The sequence below is a fragment of the Martes martes genome (assembly GCF_963455335.1).
Source record: "Martes martes genome assembly, chromosome: 7".
In the NCBI taxonomy this organism is placed as follows: domain Eukaryota; kingdom Metazoa; phylum Chordata; class Mammalia; order Carnivora; family Mustelidae; genus Martes; species Martes martes.
Genome location: NC_137894.1, coordinates 135834346 through 135840294, shown reverse-complemented (window position 1 = coordinate 135840294; position 5949 = coordinate 135834346). Strand labels below are relative to the sequence as shown.

Below are 5949 nucleotides of genomic sequence, written 5' to 3'. Positions count from 1 at the left end.
CAGCAGTAACCCTGGCCTTGACCCATCAGATGCCACAGCATCCCTCCTCCAGTGGGGACAACAAGAAATGTCTCCGGGGGCAGGGGGCAATCACCCCCGACTCCGTTTGAGAATACCCCTTTTGATGGACTGAATGTGATCTTTAGTCCCGTGGGAAATTCTAAGATTATTGGGGGGGTGGGTGGGTAAAAATGTTTTAAGAGAAAGGATGAGAAATTGGCAAGTAATATGTATATATTTTAAAAACAGGCTGCCCAAGGACTGATAAGCACTGGAAGGGGAAAGGTCATTTATTATTTATGTCGCTTGAGGCAAACTAAAAGCTAATGGGCCTGAGGGCAGAAGAGAGGAGGAGGGAAATAAGGAGGGAAGGAAAGAGGAGCCACGTGTTGAGCAGCCACTGGTGCCGGAACCTTCCTTGACACCCTTTGTCCTCTTCGGCTGTCTCCAAGAATCCTGCAAGGGAAGCGTCGCAAAGGTCGTACGCAGGTGAGGGCAGACCTGGTTCCTCTGTGCGGGGCAGCCCACGCCCCCTGCCCCGGGTGGGGACAGAGGACGAGAGCGTCGGTTCCTCCAGGAACTGCCTGGACCTGGAGCGACTTGGAGCCTGGCTGGTCTCACCTCCCAAAGCCCCAAGAGTGACAGGACCTCCTTCGGGGAATCAGCGGACTATGACCACAGCCCCTCCAGTCATCAAGAAGAGCGCAGAGAGGCACCCTTAGCAAACGCTTCTCGTCTTTTTGAAGCTTCCCAAGAGCCCACAAGGCAGACACTCTCCTTTCGTGGCTCGGGGAGGAGGAAACCAGTGTGTACAGCGAGGAGTCACCACACCGGAGAGGGGCAGGCTCTTCACCCTCTGCTCCAGCCTCCAGCTCAGCCACATGGCCCTTCTTTCCATTTATACACGCACAGGGTGTGGAAAAGTGTCAAGAGAGCAAGGGAGCAATCCGATGTCCCTGGCAGGGTCCCAGTCGCTGCAGACCTGGGATGAGGGTATTCGAGACCACCGGGTCTCTCCCCTGCCTTCCCTTCTCCTTCCAACATAGCACCTCCCTGCTCGGCTGCAGACAGAGGCCGAGGTCTGATGGACCTGCCCCTTGAATTCGGACAACCAGGGATCACACGCAGCTCGCTCCCCAGGCCAGGATACCCATCTAAGTGTGTTTGGCCGTGCTTGGGTGATAAAGTCTGGTTCCCAGAGTGAGAATAACATTTGCTCGTTTCATTCAACATGCGAGGGGAAGTCACGGCTTCTTCCCGACTGGCCACGCTGACATCCGAGCGAGTAGACAAGGAGCCCCACTGCCACCCTCTCTTCCTGTGGGAATGACCAGGGGACCAGAGGGGTGGGTCACCTCCAGGGGAAGTTCTACCTGAGTGGGTATCAGCCCTTCTCGAGGCTTCTCTGTGTCCCAGATGCCCAGGCTCCCATCCGCTCCATGGCAAGCTTGTGAAACGCTGGCTGGAAGAGATAGATGAACGCGGCCCCTGTCTGAGATGGGAGAACTTCGCAGCACAAAAGCCTGTTCACGAGCGCGGAGCTCTTCCTGGCTCCCCGGAGGGGCAGCCTACCATGGGGGCCCCTGCTCTGTGTGCAGCGTGGAACCACCCCTCACTGTCCTGCAGCCAGGAAGACAGGGGCCGGGTTTCCCGGAATAACTCAGCTCATTTGTCCGGAGTTCCCTCTACGTGTGTTCCCACAGAGGACAGATGCCACAGCTCAATCGGAGAAGTGGAGAAACGAACTCAGTTGAACCAAGCAGGGCAGTCCTTGGCACGATGGGGCTTCTCCCGCTCACACGGAAGGATTCACCTGGGAGAAGGGCCAGGACGATCTTTGTGAGCGAGCGAGAGCCTCCTTAGCTGGAAGGATCTGTCAGGCCCGCCAGGCCCAGGGCCCCTCCTGCAGGCCCCCCACCACCCCCTGCCTTGTCAAGACCATTGGGCCCCTCTCCCGACTCTGCAGGCTGTCCAGTAGGGGGCACTGTTGGCTCCGCAGAGCTCAAACACAGGCCACTGTCAGCGTGGCCCCAGGCCCAGGCCAGCCCCACAGCAGGCTCCGGGAGCTGGCATCTGCAGGCTGCCCAGGCCAGTCTCCTTGGCCTCCCCCTGCGATGACCACTTCTGCATCCTTAGAGACGACAGCCACAATCATTACACCCGATGTTTACTGAGCGCCTACTACATTCCAGGGGCTCTGTGTCACCAGCACGTCGCAGGGACTCTGTGGGTCAGGGTGATTATCTCTCTTGCGCAGATATGAGAAGCGAGGTGCAGAGGGTGCCCTGCCAGTAAGCATCAGAGCTGGGGTTCTCTGTGTCCCAGGCCCTGTCCTTCCAGCAGGGGCTGCCTTGGCCCTGGGCTCCTAAGTTTCCTGGACTGGATCTAAATTCCACACCCCACCCCCACCCGCCACGGGAACAAGGCTAGCCGGCTCGAAGTCAAAGCATGACCTTGGACGAGTCCCTCCCTGTCCCTGACTGAGCTCCAAATCCCCTGTCTGTAAAAATCACCTCCAAGGGCTGTTGGGAGGCTGGGAGAGAGGATGTCTGGAAGCACGGAGGAAGGCATTCACCAGCTAGGAGAACCCGGCTGGTTCTTGGTTCTCGGTTCAAGGTGGGGGTGACCACGGCCCACCTTGGACCTCAGGATCTTGGGCCAGATCCAGGGTCTGGCATGGAAAATGTACTGGTGAAGGCTTGCAGAATTTGCTTCTTATGTGAATGCTTACTGAATGTTTCCAATCTGAAGACGAGGTCCTCGCGGGCAGGGTCATGCCCCCTGCAGTCGCCAGCAGAGCACCGAGCCCACAGAACCCTCTCTGCACCTGCTCTGATAGGCAAAGAATATAACATGTAACCTCATCTTTCTGCCACCGGGGACACCCGGCAACGTCTGGACATGGTTCTGGTTGTCGCAACTGGCGGGGGCACAGGGGTGGGCTACTGGTATCTTCTGGATGGAGGCCAGGGATGTTGCTGAGCATCCTACAGTGCGCAGGAGCCCCCCCCCCCCCCGGCAAAGAACTATCTGGTCCCAAATGTCAGTCATGCTGAGCGTGAGAAGCCTGTCCTCTCCCAAGGCCTCTGCCTCCTAACATTTCACTGATGGGGAAACTGAAACCCAGGGGGGAACTGCTCTCCCAGCTCTGCTGAGACCCACAGATGTTACAGCTCTGAGGGTCTCAGTGTGAGTCCCCATGCCACCTGGCAACAGCGAGGCCAAAACCAATACCAGGAGCCCACGAGCCTGGCTCTGTATGGGCTGGGCGCACATTGTCTCTCTTGATCCTCAGGGCAAGCTTAGGAGGTAGGTACTATGATAAACCAAGCACAGGGAGGTTAGACAACCTGCCCAGGGTCACACAGCTAATAGGAAACAGTGCCGGGATCCAAGCCCTCATTCTTGCCACTACCTGGCTTGCCTCCTGCAAAGGTCCCATCAGAAATTCAGGCAACCTTGTTTTCTGAAACAACCAAGTATTCTTCCATGATTCCTATCATCCTTGCTCTCGGGGTCACAATTGTTGTGTTCCAGCTGTTTGGGGGCCTTGTCATCATCCTCAGGATTGCTGCCTTCCTGTGGCCTTGGCCAGGCTCTTGAACCTCTCTGAGCCTCAAATTACAGCCTGGGAACAGGTTTCAAGACCTATGCGCCCTGTGTGCGCAGAGCCCCTGCACGGAAGGAGATCCCCAGACGTGGTTCTTCCCTAGCAGCGGCCTGGCCCGGGGTCTGTCCCCTCTCCCCAGCCCTCGTCCTCCTTTGCGACTCCAATTCTAGCTCTAGGGTGACCGGTGGGGTCTCCACAGCCAGGGTTAGAAAGGCTTTGCATATTTGTGTGGGCGGCTAAGCAGCCCCCGCGTGAGCCCCTGAACAAAGAATTCTCATAACTCTACCCTGTGGACCCGCGGCGCAGGCTCAATGGAGCACTTGTGGCCAAACCAGTGCGCATTGTGCATTGTCTGAGAGCAGCGCAGCCCCTGGCGAGGGTCCCCGATCAAGGTCACACCAGGGAGGCGGGGTGTGCGCAGAGCCCACAGCCTGCCTCCTGCAGAGCCTCTGCCTCGCTGTGGGTTTGTCCCATGTCTCCCCGCCTGGGCCATGGTGGATTCAAAAAGAAAGCCTTCCCCTCCCGGGGCACCTCTCTGCCCCGGAGAGAGAGGCATCCATTCTGGGTAAGTGCTCTCAGAACTCGGGGTGGGCGACCCGGCCCCACCTTCCTCCACGGGACCCTGAACTTAAATGACCCAAGAACCCGAGGTGGAATGAACCCCCGGATGAAGCCAAATGTTCGCTTGTTGCTGAACTGGAACAACACTCGTGAGCTTTCCAGGGTCGTTCACTCGGAACACTCGTGCGTTTGTTTATTCATCCAGTAAACATTTATTGGCCACTGTCCTGTGGGTCAGCCGCCGTTCGGGTCACGGGGGATACGCCAAGAGAAAGGCGCGCGCTCTGTCTCAAGTTGTCACAGCCGTGTAAACAGATATGAGGGCGCACTCAAGAGACGGTGGTCACGTCCAGCCCACGTTCTTAGCGTAAGCGCAGCTCAGCAGAGCCTCGCTGTGTTGGGTGGGGAAAGAAAGATGGCAGAAGGGGGGTGGGGAGGGAGGGAGGGAGGGAGGCGGGTGTGTGACCAGCTGGTACAGGAGCAGGAAAGGTGAGTCCCGCTCACTCCCCAGGCAGCCTGGATCTAAAGCAGACCTGAATCCCCCCTACTTGAACTGCAGGAAAGTACGTAATACGAGAATAATAAGGGACGCAATAGAGTTTTCAAGGGTCCAGAAACTGCGCTGAACAGAATGCCAGGTTGTTCACTAATTAATCCACTAATTCACTCATCATTCTTTCACTCAGTGAACATTTGGGGAGCGCCCACCCGAAGCCCAGATCTCCCTTAACTCCCAGGCCTTCCCGTTCCCGTCGGGACAATGAAGCATTACCTGGGGAAGCCCACTCCGGCACGGACGCCCGCAGAGCTGAGTGCAAACCTCACAGCCAGCCAGGGGCTGGCTTGAGCAATCTCCTTTATTTAATTTAACCTGCCTTACAGCAATATTGGGAGAAGAGGGTACAGCAAGTGTGTGGAGCTAGAACTTAGAGGTTTGGTCCAAGAGTGTTACCGAGCTTCGTGACGATGCCCGGAGACGCTGAGGACTGGTATTTCCAAAATAATGAGTCACATCTGACATCTAGGAGAGACTCAGGATCAGACACCAAGCATCTGCCGCCTCTTTGGGGCACATTCGTGGCCCAAGGAATGTTCCAGGGGGACTGCCTGATGAGACAGATCTTAGTGTCCAAAGATGGCCACAATAGTATCTCCACGCCATGGGCTCTCCCGGACTGTGACTTCCACTCTCCCTTGGGGACGGGGAGTCTAATTCCTCTCTTTGTGTCTGGGCTGTCTTAGTGACTTGCTGACCTGTAGAAAGCGGCATTGCTGATAGTCTGGGACCTTTAGGGCTACGTCCTAAGAAGCTATGCCCCATGAACTGGGGCATCTTGGGTTGATCCAGGAATGGTCTCTCTCCAAAGCAGCCACCATGCTATAAGAAGTCTGTGTGAGAGACCCTGTGTTGGGGTGCTCCTGTTGAAGCTCTAGCTGCCCTCGCAGCGTGCTATCACCCGACGTGAGCCATCTCCGACATTTGCAGGGGACCGTCCTCAGATAATTCCAGCCCCCGCTGAATTCTGACATGCAAACAGCATGGGAGACCCGAAGCAGGAACCCACCCGCTAAGCACAGACAAGTCCCAAACCTCACGAGATACTGACGCATCCGTGTTTCAAGCTAAAAGCTGTGGATGGCTTGTTCCATACAGCCGCGGATAACAGCAACACCTGCGGGTAAGCTTTCGAGGCTCTTTGGCTAAAGAGAACCTGGGATAAGAAATTAATCGGGGGGCACCTGGGTGGCTCAGTGGGTTAAGGCCTCTGCCTTCGGCT

At 56.7% G+C, this 5949-nt stretch overlaps 1 long non-coding RNA gene across 1 annotated transcript; it reads right to left on the bottom strand.

Annotated features, from left to right (window-relative positions):
• Positions 1–267: 267 nt before the first annotated feature.
• Positions 268–5004, bottom strand: LOC308346168. Its single transcript, XR_013967146.1, has 4 exons — positions 4944–5004; positions 2732–2832; positions 1374–1813; positions 268–456 (listed from the first exon to the last, which is right to left on the bottom strand). It is a non-coding gene; the product is annotated as an uncharacterized lncRNA (long non-coding RNA).
• Between the last annotated feature and the right edge of the window lie 945 nt (positions 5005–5949).